Genomic DNA, 19436 nt, shown 5'->3' on the forward strand with positions numbered 1-19436 from the left:
ATTTGGGTGTCTTGAGTTTTTTTATGGAATACTACTGCAGAACTATACTTAAAAATCCTGTTCTGTGCTAACTTTCAAAAAATATATAAGCTGTTAGTGATAAAGGTTACTGGTGAAGAGAATGTGGATGACTTAGGGCAGCTTACGGTTTTTGAGAAAAAACCCACAAAATAACATTTTCCATTGGCAAGTTAGCCTACTATTTGGAGCTTAATATTTAAATTGTGAAATCATGGTGGCATTTGGGACTCTACTAAAACTGTCTCCTCTTTATCCTTGATTGTAGTTACTCTTCCCTTTCATCTGTACTTTTTTTCTTTAAAAATATGATTGAATCATGGAGATATATGTGTAAATTCTGCAACTGGCTGTCCCAGATGACCCTTGTTCATCTTTTTGGAAAGCATTTGGATCATAATAGTTAGCATTTATTGTGTTTCTCTCTCTCCCCTCCCCCCTTGCTCACTCTTCCTTTCTGTGTGTGTGTGTGTGTGTGTGTGTGTGTGTGTGAGAGAGAGAGAGAGAGAGAGAGAGAGAGAGAGGCGCAAAAAGGAAATACTGAGATTCATTTTTGGTTCATCTTTGATAATATTTTGGGGGAACGTTTCTCTAATTCCAAGAATGATTTTATGGTTTGTTGCTTCATTTTGGTAACGTAGGAGTTGTTTGTTCAGATATCTGAGGTGCTTTATAATTTTTTGTTATAGTTAATTGATGACTTATTCAATATCTGATTTCCTTTATTCTTTAAGAGTTTAGGCTTTTTTAGTTATAAAGCAACTGATAGAAAGTTTCTTTATTTTCAAGAGATGATAGGTTTGGAGTGAATTTTTAACACTTTGTTGTTAGGGGTGGTTTTAAATGCCATTTAGATGAATAGCAGAGCCTCCTCCAGCAGTACCTTAGATGGAAACAGGAGAACAGGGTTGGCATTATCTTAATTACCTGTATGATTATAATAAGGAATGCTTAATATACCAAGTGTTGTCTTTTTTTTTTTTTAATGTTTATTTTTGAGAGAAAGTGCAAGCCAGGGAGAGGCGGGTGTGGAGGGGCGCGCAGAGGATCCAAATTAGGCTCTGTGCTGACAGCAGGGAGCCCGATGTGGGGCCTGAACTCACCAACTGTGAGATCATCACCTGAGCTGAAGTCCGAGGCTTAACCGATTGAGCAACCCAGGCACCCACTAAGTGTTTTCTTATATATTTCCTGGTTTTTGAGTTTACTTAGTGAACAGAATATAAGCTCTTTTAGGACATGTGTCTTTTTTGTCTTCCTGTTGTTGTGCCCTGTAGATATTTGTTGAATGAACCAACAGTTTTCTTTTAAGTAACAGGAGTGATAACCTGTAGAAATATATCCCTGCTTAAAGAAATATTAAAGTATTCCCTAAATAAACATTGTTATGTGTTCCTATCACTTATTTCTTACAATTTATAGGAAAGAGGATAAGTAAACATCTGTATATGCAAAGAGGATAAATTTAAATGGTAGAATTGGAGGTCAAGCAGGAAAAGTGAATAATGATTGGACACTTTCTGGATTGTGGTGAAACAATTTGTTTTGGAAAGGATTTAGCTGATTTTACTCAGTGTATTAGGTGAAGTTAAAGACACTTCGTGTGGGCTGCCTAGCCTTTATCATTTATTATGTTTCTTCTGTTTCCCCTAACCCCTAACTTTTCTTCTGGTAAAATATATCCAGTTCCTTCTTATATACCTAGGTGATGCCTGCGTTGAAGCAGTGCTTCATGAGTAAGGGCAGATGAAATGATGGTGAGTGTGTTCACAGTGGGGGGTGCCTGGGTGGCTCAGTCAGTTGAGCAACTGACTTCGGGCTCAGGTCAGGTTCTCACAGTTCGTGAGTTCAGGCCCCATGTCGGGCTCTGTGCTGACAGCTCAGAGCCTGGAGTCTGCTTCGGATTCTGTGTCTCCCTCTCTCTCTGACCCTCCCCTGCTCGTGCTTTGTCTCTGTCTCTCTCAAAAATAAATAAACATTAAAAAAAAAGTTTATTGTTTGTAATAATCCATCCTTCAGTAAACCCAAATGCTTGATTTTTATTGCTCCCTTTGCATTGTATTTAAAACAGCTGTAGAAAAAAAGACAGTGTAGAGTATGGTTTTTCTTCTATGTCTAAAGGTGGCCGTCATTTAGCAAAGGAGAGCAATACACAGTATCTTGCTTGTAGTAAGTCCTTGATTATTGTTGGTTGAATGATAACTACAAGCTGTAGATGTAGTGCAGTTGATAAACGTATTTCAATCTCTTCTTTGCCCTTAGAATAAGCTGTGAAATATAAGTCTGGCAGTTGAGAGTGGTCAGCAGGTGTTGAACATAGGTATCATGTTTACTGGATTTGTTAGTTCTTTTTATTGAGGTATAATTTACATAGTTTAAAATTCACTCCTTTGTAAGTATACAACGTACTACTGATTTTCAGTAAATTTATAGTGTTGTGCAAACATCACAATCCGTTTTCATTAACCCCCCAAAATTTCCTTGAGCATGTTTACAGTCCGTCCTTACTCCCAGGGAAGTCAGCCACTGATTTGTTTTCTGTGTCTGTAAGTTTTTCTTTTTTGGAAAGTCCATACAAGTGGAGTCATACAATATGCAGTCATTTATTCTGACTTCTTCCACTTAGCATAACATTTTTGAAGTTCATCTGTGTTGTAGCATGTATTAGTATTTTGGTCTTTTTTTTTTAAAGTTTATTTATTTTGAGGGAGGGGCAGAGAGAGGAAGCCACCCAGGCGCCCCAGTAATTTGTTCTTTTTAATTGCTGACTAATATTCCATTGTATAGATATACCATATTTTGTTTATGAATTCACCATATGTGTAGACACGTGTTTTTATTTCTCTTGGCTAGATTTTAATGAGTTGGATTGCTAGGTCATATAGTATGCTTTTATATATATATATATATATATATATATATATATATATATATAAACTATATACATAGTTTATGCTTAACTTTTTCCTTTTTTCTTTTATGCTTGACTTTTTTTTTTTTATTTATTTATTTTGAGAGAGAAAGGGAGCTTGAACAAGCAGGACAGGGGCAGAGAAAGAGGGAGAGAGAGAATCCCTAGCAGGCTCTGCACTGTCAATGCAGAGCCTGATGCAGGGCTCAAACTCCCGAGCTGCCACATCATGCCACGAGCCCAAATCAAGAGTTGGATGCTTAACTGACTGAGCTACCTAGACGCCCCTCTTAATGCTTAAACTCTTAAGCAACTGTACAAAGTGGCTGTACAGTTTTCCATTCCTACCAACAATGTATGAGGGTTCTAGTTTTTCCACATGTTCAGAGAATGCCTGGCATTGCCTATCTTTGTGATAACCAGTAACCATGATAGTGCATTTTATTTACTAATGATAAATGATGCTGAGCACTACTTCATGTGCTTGTTAATTTTGTTTTTTAATTTTTTACCAAGGTATCATGAGCATGGTCTAGTAAAAGGAGTTTCATTTCGCATCCCCCAGACCAATTTCAGTGTTTATAAATAGAAACAAATAGATATAGATCAGAGCCCTTTATAGGTGGAATTATCCTACTGGTTAGTGTTTCCACCTGAAAGGCCCAATTAATACTCAGCACTTTTTTTTTTTTTTTAAACCTTGTTGTGGTACCTTTTGCTTCCAAGTAATGAATGAGTCTTGCTGAGCTGTATAGGCCCTGATAATGGTAGTGAAGTCTCTACTAGTTATTTCTAAGCTACAGATCAAGTTGAAGTACTTCTGACTTAAATGTATGGCCTTTGATTGCTTCTTCATTCTGTTTTGTGCTGATATTTTCTTTTTCGGTTTTTTTTTTTTTTTTTTGGATTATTTTGAGCATCTTGAGTAAGCTTATAAACTGATTTCTCTCATATTGACCCAACATTCATCTTTATAAACTTTTCTGTTTTACATAAAAACAAAAAATTCTTGGGGATCCTGGGTGGCTCACTTGGTTGAGCACCTGACTTTGGCTCAGGTCATGATCTGACAGTTTGTGAGATTGACCTCCGCTTTGGGCTCTGTGCTGACAACTCAGAGCATGGAGCCCGCTTTGTGTTCTGTGCCTCCCTCTCTCTTCTGCCCCCTCCCCTGCTCATGCTCTGTCTCTCTCTGTCTCTCAAAAACAAATAAACATTAACAAGTAAAAAACAATTCGTACTTTTAATTTTGTAAGTTGATTCCTATGATAGTGTTTTAATTTTTTAAAATTTATTTTATTTTTTACATTTATTTATTTTTGAGAGACAGAGACACAACACAAGTGGGGGAGGGGCAGAGAGAGGAGACACAGAATCCGAAGCAGGTCCAGGCTCTGAGCTGTCAGCACCAAGCCTGATGCGGGACTTGAACTCACTGACTATGAGATCATGACCTGAGCCGAAGTCAGACGCTCAACTGACTGAGCCACCCAGGCTCCCCAGAAAGTGTTTTAAACACTATGTGTTCCACTTCACTATTGGCTTATACTTTCAGTACCCCTCTGATTTAACATACAGATACAAATGTTACTTCTTTTTTGTTCATAGGTGGCATTGGATATTGACTTGTGGGATTAAATAATGAACAGAGTTTTGGAATTTAACCAAGAGAGTTCTTTTCAGATGTAAAAGGAGCTGCCATATTTGTGCATTCTGTGTCAGGATATGACCCTACAGTTTGCCCTGTATGATTCCTTTAGAGGTTGTACTAAAAGTATGCTTATTGAAATAGAAGTTGTTAGTTTAGATTGTATTTTTTGAGTTTTTATTAAAGATAATTCCAAATGGGACTTTTTTGAGCAGAAAGGAAAATTTAGGAAAGAATTCTTTTAGTATTTAAGATGCTTTAATTTATTAAGCATGAATTTTTAAAATTTTGATTGTAGTGATAATTATTTTTCTAAAAGGAAAGTGCACTGCCATGAGCTCTGAGGCCTGCAAGATGTAGTGAAATGTGTATATATTGAAACCCTTGCAAAAATATTTCAGGTATCAAATGTGTAAACATCAGTATGATTTTGAAAAATTTTACTGTTTTGGGATAACTTACAGAGTTATGGTTTGTAGTATTTGGAACTTTTATATACATTATATGGCCATATTTTATTGTATTGCATAGTGGATGATGTTCAAGTTGAAGTTGAATGGTTAAAAATGGTGTGTTGTGATTGGCCAGTTTGCCTGTGTTGAAAGAGTCAGATTAAAAAAATTTTTTTGTATGAATCATTAGATTTTTTTTAAGGGCCACTAATTGATCATACAATCAGCATATATTGGAATTAGTGAAGATGAGAGGAAAATATGTCCTACTTTTTTTAAAAATTTTTTTAATGTTTATTCATTTTTGAGAGACAGAGCATGAAGGGGGAAGGGGCAGAGAGAGAGAGGGAGACACAGAATCTGAAGCAGGCTCCAGGCTCCAAGCTGTCAGCACAGAGCCCAACGCGGGGCTCAAACTCACAAACTGCGAGATCATGACCTGAGCCGAAGTTGGATGCCCAACTGACTGAGCCACCCACCCAGGCACCCCAATATATCAAACTTCTTATTTTCTTTCAGAGAAATTAGATATCAAGTCAGAAATTAGGGAAAGAGTTCATGCAAAATCTAACCATATTGTAGCTATTTTAAATTTAGCAAAATTTGTCTGGAGTTAACATTTGGAGTCGCTTTTAAGTAACTAAGACATGAACTTTGACTGTTTGTCTTGGCTGGCTTCTCAATGATGATATTTCTCAAAATAAAATCACCAAAATTAATGTGCAGATGAAATAATGATAAACTTCTCTGAACTTTAGATGCATAGCATGATCTTAATTGCATCAACGTGAAACAGTGTGTCTTACATTTTTTCAAAAGCAGTTTTAAAGAGCCTTTAATGCATTGACAGAAATTTTCATACTGGATTAAAATAAAAAGGAAATACATAGATGTATCTGGAAATTTAAAAACTTAATACCAATACAGTTTATGTCTTGGCCCTTATAGGTCATTTTCTAATTTATATCTGATAAATCCAATAGCTAAGGCAGTGGTTTAAAAATCTTGTTATACATAGCACTCAACTAGAGATCTTTAGAAATATTGATGCCTGGGGTGCCTGGATGGCTCAGTCTGTTGAGCACCTGACTCTTGATTTTGGTTCAGGTCATGGTCTCGTGGTTTGTGAGTTTAAGCCCCATGTCGAGCTCTGTGCTGACAGTCCAGTGCTTCCTTGGGATTCTCTCTCCCCCTCTCTCCCTGCTCCTCCTAGTCTCCCCCCTACATTTTTTTTTAACGTTTTTTTATTTATTTTTGAGACAGGGAGAGACAGAGCATGAACAGGGGAGGGTCAGAGAGAGGGAGACACAGAATTTGAAATAGGCTGCAGGCTCTGAGCCGTCAGCACAGAGCCCGACGCGGGGCTTGAACTCACGGACCATGAGATCGTGACCTGAGCCGAAGTCGGACGCTTAACCGACTGAGTGCCCCGGGCGCCCCTGTCTCTCCCCCCTACAAATGAATAAATAAACTTAAAAAAAATTACTGATGTCTGGCTTCCACCCCCCCAGACATTCTAATGTAACAGGTATGTAATGTGACCTGGAGATACCAGGAGTTTTAAAAGTTCCACAGGTGATTCTCAAGTGCAGAAAAGAGTGGGAACCACTGAGCTGAGAGGTGCAATATTGAAATTTAAAGATTGGCACAGAGGGCACTTGGGTCCAAAATGTGTCTGAGAAAAGGAGAATACTTATTTCTTTTTCTTCCTTTATTTTTTGGATAAAGCTAGAAAGTCAGAATTATCTGATGGAAGTCAGAATCACACCCTGAGTACTTGGTAGAAATGGTGTCAGATCCTCTGATTTAGATTGGCCTGTGGTGGGGGCAGGGATTTGCAATTAAAAAGCATCTCAGGTGATTCAGTGCAGGGTATTCTGCAGATCAAAGTTTGAGAAACTTGTAGGTGTTGCTGCTTTTACTGACTTGACAAAACCAAAAACAAATAATCCAGATCTCTTTGGCACACAGAATTGTATATGTAGAAAAGGCTGGTGAATGGAGGGATGCCAGATTTTCTGAAATATCAAGGGTCATCACATTTTCTGTCTTCTTTTAGGGCTCCGTAGGAGTCAGACCAAGGTTTTTCTTTTTCTTATTTTAGAAGGAAATTTAATTGCTTTGCTGAGCTTTTCTGAAGGGAGAATCAGACAAGATAGACCAAATAGAAATGAAAAACAATTTTTATTGTGGTAAAATATACATTGTATAAAATTACAATGTAGGAATGTTATTGCATCATACCCTTTCATGAGAAATGTACTCTACAGAGACTTCTTGATTGGCCTGGAAAATACATAATTTTGATGTTTCATATTTAATAAATGGCAACAGGGAAAATAGTGGCAGCCTGTTTAATCACTGACAGTGATTTTATTCAGAAGGAAAATTTCACTAGAAATGTATGGTCCTTCAGAGCATAGCACCTAAAACAGCATGGTATGTGTATCTGTGAATGTGCCTGTGTTTAAAAATTAGTAAAAGCATACAAAAATTATTTTATGGTCCCTTTAAAAGCAAGCAAAAAATAAAATGCTATAAAATATTCAAAGTCTTTATATTAAACTATTTTGAAATTTCATTTTCAGAGCAGCCTTCAGGTTATTGGTTACATTATGTAACATTCGTGTTAACATGTTTCTGTTTAGATTTTTTTACTGCACATTCTTTGCAGTTATGTCTCTTCACATCATTGAAAATTAGAGAAAACCAGACAATTCATACATAGTGGATAAGTTGTCCATATTTTTCATTCTCTTCAGCATTCTATATCAGACTTCCTCTTGTGTGTCTATTTTAATTTTGTGGTTAAGGAGTATGTAGGTATTTTAGAAATTTGAAAATTTGCATTTACTGATTTTTGTTATAGTTATAGCTATTAGAGGAATGGCAGTTGTGATTTTTGTTTTTTCTTTTAGTATTTGAAATCTTTAGCAGCTCACTTTTTATAGATTCTGTCTTGTAGTTAATAAGATTGTATACTCTGGTGGTCAAGGCAATATTAATTAATATTTATGAGACTATAGAGTGACCTATAGTATCTTTAAAGCTCTAAAGATTTGTGGCAGTTTCTACTTTAAAATCTGTCCATCCTTTCCAAATGATTAGTGAATAAGATAACTAAAATGTGAAACAAATCTGCAGCTGGGTGGTCCTTCTTTCACTGACTAATATACTTCAGTTATCTTTAAAAGTTTGTTATTATATGTGGGGCACCTGGCTGGCTTACTCAGTGGAGTGGGGGGGCTTTTGATTTCGGGGTTGTTGGTTCCAGCCCCATGTTGGGTGTAGAGATTACTTTAAAATCTTTAAAAAAAAAATGTTTGCTACATGTGACTGACTTATTAACATTTCATTGGAAGTATTTTTTCAAATTTAGAAACATTTTGCAATCTGGTCATTAGAATCCTAATCCGTAATACCTCAGTGTTGCACACGATGTTCCAACATTTCTAAAAAGTTAGCAAAATGCAGTTTAATTTTAGACTTCATGATTTGTGATATCATGTCCATGCTGAAGCATTCTGAGGCATTAATTCAGTTATAGCTATGGAATATATATTTCATGATTATAACAGTTAAAATTAAAATAGGACTATGTTTTGTTAATGTTTTTATATTCTGGCTAAACAAGAATTTAGTCATAAAAGCAAGATGTTTACATTATAAAAGAATGAGAAAGCTCACTCAAAGGATTTTGCTGGTAGTTCTGGAAGACAATTTATGCAAATTTTTTTTCTGTAAAAGCATATATTTTTGTTAAAAAGGAGAAGCTGTAAAATTAAAAAATTTGAGGGCATTACTGAAAACAGGCTTTCCATATTGAAGACATTTCCAGAATAGAACAAGGGATGATACAAATAAAACTAAATTTAGAACGAATAAAAGGAAACTAGTAAAAATTGGCATATGATATTTCCTACAGAGGGAGGCCATAAGTAAGACACTGAATACATTTTTAACAAGTTAATTACTCAGTTTTTGGAGGAAAGTTGGTATGAGGGGATTTTTATAACTTTTATCATAGGTAAGTTAATCTTTTAAGATTATATGGAGAATGTAAGTTGCTGGCATAATATTTTACTGTGCTACTTTTTTTCCCTCTTAAAAACAGAATCGTCCAGTCTGGTTCAAGTTGTAACAAATATGTGAAATGAAAGTGTAAGAATCTGAAAAGTAGCATACTTATTGCAGATAAGTTTTTGTAAGCAAAATTCCATTAAAATAAGTTCATAAAATGGATCCAATTTAACCTGTATTAATATATGAAAAAACAAATTAATTGTTTTCCTTAAGATTCTTTGTTTGTTTATTTAGGGTAGTAAAGGTGGAAAAAAATGAAGGGAAGTGCCTTGATAATTTTCAAGTGTTTTCTTTAGAAAAAGAAACAACGGTATATTGGCAAGAACACTGGATTGGGGTCAGAAGAGCTAAGACTGGTATTAATTAATTACATGTTTTATTAATTATCTTCTTGACTATGATAATTTATAAGACTATATCTGTCTTTCTCAAGGAGATGTGAAGATTCAATTCAGTGGGAAGCTAATTCTATGTATTAGTGTTCTGTAAACTGTGCCGAACTTAAGCTTTTTTTTTACACACAGATGAACTCTCTGTAAAATAGGCTAAGTTGCATATGTCTGTAACTGTCTTCAGAAAGGTATGTGCAAACAGTCAGTCTCCTGATGTTAGCCTCTTTTTCCCCAAAATGGTAGCACATTTTTTGACACATGTTAGGTTCTCTAAAGTATCAAATCACTGAATAAAAATTAGCATATTTATTTTTTAATTCACAGAGGATAATTAGTTTCATTGGGTGAATATTTGCATATATTCATTTTTTGGCTTCTTGTATTCCAGGTGTCAATTTTTCTCAGCTAAGGTTTATTCTTTTAGAGTAGGTATGATATTGAACTATGAAAACAGAGTCTGGTGGTGTTAAGTGATGTTAAATTTCAGAAATCCTAGAATATAATTACTAGGAAGAGTCATGACAAAATTTTTAAACCTTTGCATTATTCACTTGGAAAAGTGTTTTAAATAAGGCTTAAAAGAACATTTGGGTTTTACCAGATGTTTTTATCTGTGGCTTGAATTTAGCAACTTTTGGCCTACTTTTAGTGACAAAAGTGAGCTTAGCAACAGCTAGCAGGATGGTTTGGAAGATGTAAACTGCAGGTATTATGCCGTGTTACCTCTGATACCGATTCTGGTCCGTAAGTATACCAGGGTAATTATAATTTTATCATGTGGGAAAATACATACAAGTAGCATAATAGCATATGTTATCATTCTGTATTGATGGCTACTATAATTAGTAACTGTTTAATTTCCTTGGATCATGTAATTTTCAAAGCTGATTTTGGGGTGGGTCTGGCTAACAGAGCAGGGTCTTATTACATAAGTCTGTTGTCAACTCTTTGCCAACCTCGTGGAATAAGAATTTGTATTTCTGTAGGCTAGGAAAAACAATAGCATCTGGGTACAATTAAAATGGATATGGGGAGAAACCTATATGGGAGTAGCTACTGTTATAATGATACATTGTATACTTTCCCTATTGTGGCATTTATGAATTAGGAAATGAATTTTATCTGCTTCTACTTTTTTTATATCTCAGTGTTTTTTCTTAGAATATAGAGACTTCAGCATAGACTATTTTTAAAAATCTCTGCGTCTAGTGTGGGGCTCAAACTCACAACTTAGAGATGGAGAGTTGCACGCTCCACTGACTGAGCCAGCCAGGCGCCTCTAGCAGGGAAAAGTCCTGATGGGGTTTCTAGCTCACAGATGATGGGCTTTGGGGGAATAGACTTCTGTCTTCAGAGATGTGAAAAGGAAGAGAGTGAGCAGGACCAGAGATAGAGGCAATCATCCTTTTGCCCATGACTTAATATGCTATGTTCTTTTATTTATACTCTCTGCCTCTGTCTCTAATGGGAATGCTCCCTCTCATTCTCTGCTTACAGAAAACCAAGCAAAACAAACTTCATTTTTAAAATTGCAAAAGTAATACATGCCTCTTTTATGTATTTATTTATTTAATTTTTTACTTTTTATTTTTTTTAGATTTTTTAATGTTCATTTTTGGGAGAGAAAGAGCACGAGCGGAGGAGGGGCAGAGAGAGAGGGAGACATGAAGTGGGCTCCTGGCTTGGAGCTGTCAGCACAGAGCCCGACACGGGGCTTGAACTCATGAGCTGAGAGATCATGACCTGAGCCAAAGTCGGATGCTCACCGACTGAGCCACCCAGGCGCCCCAGTACATGCCTCTTTTAAAAACTAAAATTGCAGAAGTGAATATACAGTATAGTTCTCTCTTAGCTCTTCTCCTTGATCTCAGTCTTCAGAAACAACTACTTAAAAATTTTTTTTTTAATCTTTATTTTTGAGAGGGAGGGAGGGAGGGAGGGAGAGAGAGAGAGAGAGAGAGAGAGAGAGAGAGAGAGAGAGAGAGAGAAAGCAGGGGAGGAACAGAGAGAGAGGGAGACCCATAATCTGAAGTTGGCTCCAGGCTCTGAGCTGTCAGTACAGGGCCTGATGCAGGGCTCTGACTCCCAACGGTGAGATCATGACCTGAGCCGAAGTCAGCCGCTTAACCGAGTGAGCCCCCCAGGCGTCTCTGAAACAACTACTTTAGAACACATCAATGTGTCACTTTTCTTGTGCCTATAACAGTATAATGGTATTTCATTTTCCTTTTTTTCCTGCATATAAAAAACATGAATACTTAACAGGGTTTTGTTTTTTTTTTTTTTTTTGGTAACCAAAATGCAACTATATCATATCTATCATACTTGCTTTTTTTCATTTACTTGGAGAGTAAATCCAATCAGAACCTATAATTCATCCAGTTCTTTTAAGGAGTATTCCATTGTCTGGATTTGCCATAATATTTTTTTATTAAAAATTTTTTTTTAAGTTTATTTATTTAGAGAGAGTGCTCTTATGGAATCATGAGATCGAGATCATGACCTGAGCTGAAATCAAGAGTTGGACACTTAACCGACTGAGCCACCCAGGTGCTCCCGGATTTGCCATAATTACTTTACTGTTTCACTATTAATAGACATTTAGGTTGGGTTCTTCTATTGTAAACATTGCTGCAGTAACATCACTAAATATTTTTGTGCATATGTGAATATTTCTGTAGATTTCTAGAAATGGAATTGTTAGAGCATGTGCACATTTAAAATTCCAAAATAATCTCAATTGCCTTTTTTAGAAGTAAATTGAACTCTCTCAATAGTAGTGAGAATACACATATTCCCATATCTTTGCTAGTTGAATATCATGAATCTTTTACATTATTTGCCAGGCTCATAGGTGAAAACTCAGTAGCTCCTTTTGTTTTCTTAAGATGCATTTCAGTATTTGATTACTAATGAGATCGAGCACTTGTTAGTCATAGTCGTAATTCTTTTTAAAGATCCATCTCAAATATATTTTCTCTGTGAGGTCTTCTCTAATTCTTCTCCCTTTCTCTAACTCCAAGCAATGATTTTCTTTCTCGTCTCTGCCCACATAATATTCTCTGTTGTAAGTTATTAGAATCATCATGTATTATGATTATTTACCTCTTATATACCAGACCATGGGCTCTCATAAGGTTGTGACCATGTAGTATTCATTGTTTTTCTAAATTTTGGATATCAGTTTATTGGAAATTTGGGAACTAAAACTAGTTTTTAGGCAATGGGGCATAAATGTTTTAAAGGTAATTTCTTTTTTTCCCTCTTAGTTTATTTGACATAATAATTGACATACAGCACTGTATAAGTTTAAGGCACACGACGTAATGGCTGGACATAAATGTAGTTCTGTAGTATCATCTTTATGTCTCTGCCCGGTGTCTATCTAGCACAGAGCCTATATGTAGCATTTAGTATTTGTTTAGGAAGCTTTATTAAATGGTTTGTCTGATTCCAACTGGGAGTCTATATGTAAGGTTTGCTGTCTTCTTTTTTGGAGGTGGGGGGAAGGTTGGCTCTTAATGGTAATGGTTCTAGGACAGCCCTTTGTTTTACAAACGAGGAATTAAGTCTGAAGTCTAAGTCTAATGTCTTATCTGGTTAATGAGATATTTTTATTTCTTTATCATACCCTACGAGGTGTTTTGAAACAGCACAGCTCCAAACAGGGTTACTTATGGTCAAGGACAAATACTGATTTCTACTAAGATAGATGGCAAGCTTTTCTCAATTCTTACGGATTAAGCCTAACCAGTGGGACTTTTGCCTGATAGTCTTGGCTTGTAGCCTTAAACCAATACAAATTATCCAGACTTCATTTGGCTCCTTCCAAAGAGTTATGAGTCTTATGACACACTAGACATAGACTTTTCTAATTGCTAGCACTGGCTGACTCTTGAGAGGCCTGATGCCTTTTCTTTTAGAGAACTCCTAAAACCTGTCCTCTTAGCCACTTTCCCATGAAGTGATCCCACCAAATCCCATTTCATGTATTTTCATGTATTGCCCAAGATACAAGTCATTATACACATCTCTTCTCACTGTTGTTCCCTCACCTGTTCTTCCCTTCCTTTTCAAGTATTTCTCACCCTTGTTCTAAAGTTAAACATAATCACTTGCATCTTCAAACTCTTTGCTGAATGATACTTTAAAAAAATTTTTTTTTTAATGTTTATTTTTGAGACAGAGAGACACAGAGCGTGAGCGGGGCAGAGGCAGAGAGAGAGGGAGACACAGAATCAGGAGCACGCTCCAGGCTCTGAGCTGTCAGCACAGAGCCCGACACGGGGCTCGAACTCACAAACTGCGAGGTCATGACCTGAGCTGAAGTCAGACGCACAACCGCCACCTAGGCGCCCAATGTTGAATGTTACTTTTATCTTTGTTTAAGTAGTAACACCTGTCTTCTTTTTTTAAAAAAGTTTTTAATGTTTATTTTTTGAGAGAGAGCGTAGGAGCAGGGGAGGGGCAGAGAGAGAGGGAGGCTCCAGGCTCCGAGCTGTCAGCACAGAGCCCGATGCAGGACTCAAACCCACGAACCGTGAGATCATGACCTGAGCCAAAGTCGGACGCCCAAGTGACTCAACCACCCAGGCGCCCCAACACCTGTCTTCTTCTTAAGGGAGAGCCTTCTCTGGTGGAACTTGTACCTTCTTTTATTCTCTACAGATACCAGTTAGGAAAGGATAGGAGGTGGTTTCCTTTTTATCTTGTACTACAAGGTAGTACCTTGTAGCAACAAGAAGGTAATACCTTCTTGTTAAAATTGCCGTTGTTGAGTCTCATGTAGTTGGGGTATACTGTAGTTGGGGTCTCTGCTTGCTCATTGAAGACACAGACTTCTGACTCAGTCTTCCTTTCCATGCAGGGCTGTGCCACCATTCTAGGTGAATCAGTGTTTATGTGAATAGAATACCCAGGAACCTGGCTTCACAGTTCTCTCATCTTCAGTGGAGCTCTTCACTTAACTCATTTACTTACTCTCATGAAGCTACTCTGGACCTTACCATTACCTGAAATCAGTTTTACCTTTGAGATCATTAATTGAAACATCCTGCTCCTGAGCTCTTACCCTTTTATTAAACGTATTCATTGATGCTTTTGAGATAATAAGCAGGTAAGAATCCATTGTCCATTACTTCAGACCTCTTGCCAGGATTCTCAGTTTCCTTGCCCTGTTGAATTTCTGTCATATGCATCTGCACCTAGATTTTGGATTAGTTTGTTTCTTTGGCCTGCATAAAAGCTTGTTTGTTGAGCTCTGATGGAGAAAAAAATTACTACGCAGATTGGTGGTTCTGTGAATTTGTGGTCTCTGTTTCTTGTAAGAGCTGTCAGGGTGGCAGAGCAATTCTGTCATTCTCCGTAGGGTCTGTTTTAAACATTCTTTTCTTTCTTTGAACAAAGTATGCTCTACAGATGGTCTTCTCCCTTCATGAGAAAATAGAAGCCATCAAAGGAGATCTCTTAAATTTCCTGTTACTTGACTCACGAGTTTATCTCCTCTGTACCATTTGTTCTTCCTTTTCCTTCTGTTACAGTGGATGAGGTGTCCATCATTCTGTCTCAGGCTGATTCTCCAACTGTGTTTGGATCTCATTCTCTCCTTCCGTTGCTTAATTCTCTTTGTCTTTCATCTTTCTTTTAATTTGGATTCTTTTTCATTTGGCTGAACTTGTTCAAATGTGTCACCTAAAACAAAAAAAACAAATGACCCCTAGAAAGGAATCTCGATTCTTTCTACCTTTTGCCCCTTCCCCTCAGCAAAACAAACTCTGCTGTCTCACTTTCTGTTCACTCCTTGGTCTGCTATAATCTCCCTCCCATCCTCTCCCATCCTCTCCCATCACTAACACTGCTCACTGCAAGATCATGCTGATTTCCTTGCTGCGAACACCCGTCATTTTTTATCAAATGTTCAGAAGTACTTGACATTTCTCAAATTGCCCTCTCCTCTTGGCTTTGACGATATTACTCAGAGCATCTTCAGCTGTTTCTCTCAGGCTTTGCTTTCTCTTCCACTGCTAAATGGCAGCTTATTATTTTTTTACTCATTCTTTGACTTCTTAAGCTTGTGTCTATTTTGGGGACTCTCTTTATCATTTATATGTTGATAATTTCTGTTTTTCCATCTGAAAGCTTACCTCTGAGCTTTAGGTCCTACATCAGCTAGGCATCTCCTCTTGGATATACCAGAGATACTTCAAGATCAACATATCTACAATATTATTTTTCCCCCTTTGCTTTCAGATCTCCTTCATTTCCTGCGATCTTAGACTCAGTAATGCCACTATCCATCTAGCTTGGATCAAGCCAGAAATCTGGCTATTTGGGTATGTCATCCTTGACCTCCCATTCAGTCAGTCCCCAAATCCTGTCAGTGTTACCTCCAACATGTGATTTACTTCTCTCCCATCTGACTGTTAATTTCCCACTTCAAGTGACCATCATATTTTTCTTAGGTTGTTAAGATATTCTCTTCCCCATTATTCTTTCCTAGCTTTCTATCCATTTTCTACTCTCCCACCAAACTACTTCTTATAAGATGCAGATCTAGTCATATTATTCCAAAATTCAGAGTACTTAAATAACTAATTTCCTATTTATTCAGGGAAAGTTCAAAATGCTAATAGTTTCTTCAAGAGTAATAACCTGAGTTTTGACTTTTCCAACCGTATCTCTTGTAACTTCTCTTCTTCCTCCCAAATTTTATCCATCTTAATAAATAACTTCATTTGAAGCTGCTTTCTTCTCATTTCCAAGTTTTTTTGTTGTTGTTGTTTATTTTTTGTTTTTTGTTTTTTAAACATGTAGATCTCTGCCTGGAATGAAAGTACGAACCCCAAATATTACTAATATGCAGTATGTGGAAATACTTCTGCCTCATTGTCCTTAGTTTGGTTTGAACTCAGATTTTGGATGGAGAAGACAAATATGTATTTACAATGATATTTTTTTAGAAACTGACCTAGTTATGTATTTAATTATAACAGATGGTTGGTTTATAGAAATCAAAAAGAGGATTTCCTTACAGGAGCGTTCCAAGTAGGGGTTGCCAGTGTGAACTCATGCTTCTTGTGAGATATCTGTTATGAGAAGTGCATATAAAATATAGCTAATGGAAAATGGTAATATAAATGCTGTACATAAAATTTTCTTTAAACTATAGAAGATAGATATTTTAAATTCTTAATGATAGGTACTTGAAACAGCACATTGAATACAGGGTCTTTTATGATATATCATTAAAAGTTATTGTGATGATACTGTTAGCAAGACATGTAGTTCTCTTGCTTGCTTTCGGCAGCATGCATACTAAAATTGGAACAATTCAGAGATGATTAACGTGGCCCCCGCACAAGGATAACAAGCAGATTCGGGAAGCACTCCGTATTTTGTCACTATATTGTACACCTGAAACTAACATAACAGTGTATGTTAATTCTACTGGAAATAAAAAAAGAGACATGTAGTTCTTACCATGTGCCAGGCACTGTTCTGAAGTGCTTTATTAATTTGTTAGATTTCTGTTTCATTTTCTAGTCACATCAAAATGACATGTTCTTTTAAAATATTCTTTCTTTAGAAATACTTAGTTTCAAACATTTAAAAAATATTATGACCTTCTAAGTAGAACAGTTACTTGCCCATTTTTTGCAAACATAATGAAAAATGTGTTACCTGTCTGTGCTAAAGTCGTATTAAAGTCAGAAAGTCTGAGTAGCCTATATCCATTAGTATAATCTCATCAATTCTATGAGTAAAGGTTTTATTTATTCCGTAGTGAAAAGATTTAATGTTTTAACATTTTTGTGTGTTGTCTCACTTGATGTGACAATCTGTGAAATACGTAGGGCAGATATTATTCTTCCTATTTTCGTGAATGAGGACACTGAGGTTTGGAGAGGCTAAATAATTTGCTCAAAGAAATACAGCTAATAAATGGAAGAGCTATGAAAGGATCTGTGCTGTTAGAGTTCTAAGGTAGTGTCCTTTTCTCTTCTCATTATTATGCTTATTTTCTAAAGTACAAACTTGAAACTCTGTATAAGAAATTGGTAGCTGTTAGTTTTGGACAAGCTGGATGGTTATTTTAGAAAAGTAATTAATATAAAATGTTCTAACATTAAAAGGATTTCAGATTTTAGAGTATTTTTAATATCAGTGATTGTTCAACTTTTTCTCCCCCACATCTTCTTAGGTTTAGGTTGAGCCTCTCCAAAAGTAAGTTGTGGGTTTTTCATTGTTTTTAATTAATTCATCTTTTTAATGTCTCCAAGTGGAGAGAATAATTAATTCTGTATGGTCTACCCTTACTGGAGATCTACAGTATGATGGATAGTTCAAGAACAGTACATTATCTAATAATCCCTTCTTGTTTGTAAGTCTTTCAAGGGCTTGTGTGGAACATTTGAAGATGGACATGTATGGAATTCTGCAAATTAATCAGTCTTACGATGATGAACCTGCAATCTGAATCCTAGACTTTCATGTATCTAGTTTTCTCTTCTTTTTGGCATGGCTTTGGCCTGTCTCCCCCCCCCCCCCCCCCCCCCCCCACTGCTGGTGATAGGCAGTATTACCTCCCAAATTATTGAAAAGGATTACTATAAGGAGAGCTGCTCTTATTCTTTCTTTCAGACTGGTTTGCTGTCAGACTGCAGGGTAGCCAAGCGGCTCATGTAAATTGTGACATCTTCAGCTCTCTTCTAGCTCTGGCTGGATAAAAGGAAATTGGTAATCATGTCTCTTAAAGTAAAAGGAGATGATGGAAATGTCTGTCTTTTTTTATGTTTGGATAGCAGAATTAGGGAGAGGTTGGTGATGATGAGCAAGGAATTACAGTATCTTTAAAGCCCACTAGTGTTTGTTAGTGTAGAAACTGTTCGCTGATCATTCAGTGGAACATGCAACTCTTGAAATCAGAGTTTGAGCCCCACATTGGGTGTAGAGATTATTTAAAAATAAAATTTTAAAACAATATTTCATACCCATTAGAGAACAACTCTTCATTCCCTCCTCCCCCCCAGCCCCTGGCAACCACCCTTCTACTCTGTCTCTATGAATTTCACTACTCTAGGTACCTTATATAAGTGGAATTGTGTAGTATTTGTCTTACAGTATTTGTCAAAAGGCTCATTTCACTTAGCATAATGCCCTCAAGGTTCATTCATCCATGTTGTAGCATACGCTAGAATTTCCTTCTTTTTCAAGTCTGGATAATATTTCATTGTATGTATACCAGTTTTGTTTATCCATTTATTTGTAGAGGGACACAGGTTCCTCCCACCTTTTGGCTATCGGGAATCATGTTGCTGTGAACACAGGTGCACTGTATTGGAGACAGAATTTCAGGTCTTTTCAGAATATATCCAGAAGTGGAATTGCTGGATCATATGATAATCCTATTTTTAATTTTTGAGGAACTACCAGACTTTTCCATAGTGGCTGCACCATTTCACATTCCCATCAGTAATGCACAGGGATTGGGATCTCTCCACATCCTTGTCAACACTTGTCATTTTAAGGTGTTTTTTTTGTTTGTTTTTGTTTTTTGTTTTTTTGTAGTAGCCATCCTAATAAGTATGAAGTTCTTCTCATTTATATTTATTTTTCTTCTCTTTGTAGGCTTAAATTGTTCTTTCTCAGGTTTTTCCTCAGGAATCCTAAATTGTTGAATTTAGATCTTTTCTTTTCCTAAATTTGCATTTTTTGGTATAAATTTCTCTTAAATACTGCTTTTGCTGCCACCCACACATTTTGAGAAATTGTAATTTTATTTTTATTTAGCGGCACCTTAGTTTTTGAAAGGTATTTTAGTATATAGTATACTAACTTGCTAGTTTTGTTTTACTTTTGGTACTTTAAATATATCCCTCCACTGTCTTATGACTTGTGTTATTCCTTTGTTCATAATTTTTTTTTTCTGAGTT

General features: G+C 36.4%; 1 protein-coding gene and 1 non-coding gene across 6 annotated transcripts in view; both read left to right on the forward strand.

The window, feature by feature from the left end:
* ROCK2 (Rho associated coiled-coil containing protein kinase 2) overlaps positions 1-19436 on the forward strand; it is a 135279-nt gene that overhangs the window by 9564 nt on the left and 106279 nt on the right. The window lies entirely within an intron of this gene.
* LOC113592543 (U6 spliceosomal RNA) lies at positions 16798-16901 on the forward strand. The gene has a single exon (XR_003412450.1). It is a non-coding gene; the product is annotated as a U6 spliceosomal RNA (small nuclear RNA).

The sequence above is a fragment of the Acinonyx jubatus genome, chromosome A3, assembly GCF_027475565.1.
Source record: "Acinonyx jubatus isolate Ajub_Pintada_27869175 chromosome A3, VMU_Ajub_asm_v1.0, whole genome shotgun sequence".
NCBI classification, from domain to species: domain Eukaryota; kingdom Metazoa; phylum Chordata; class Mammalia; order Carnivora; family Felidae; genus Acinonyx; species Acinonyx jubatus.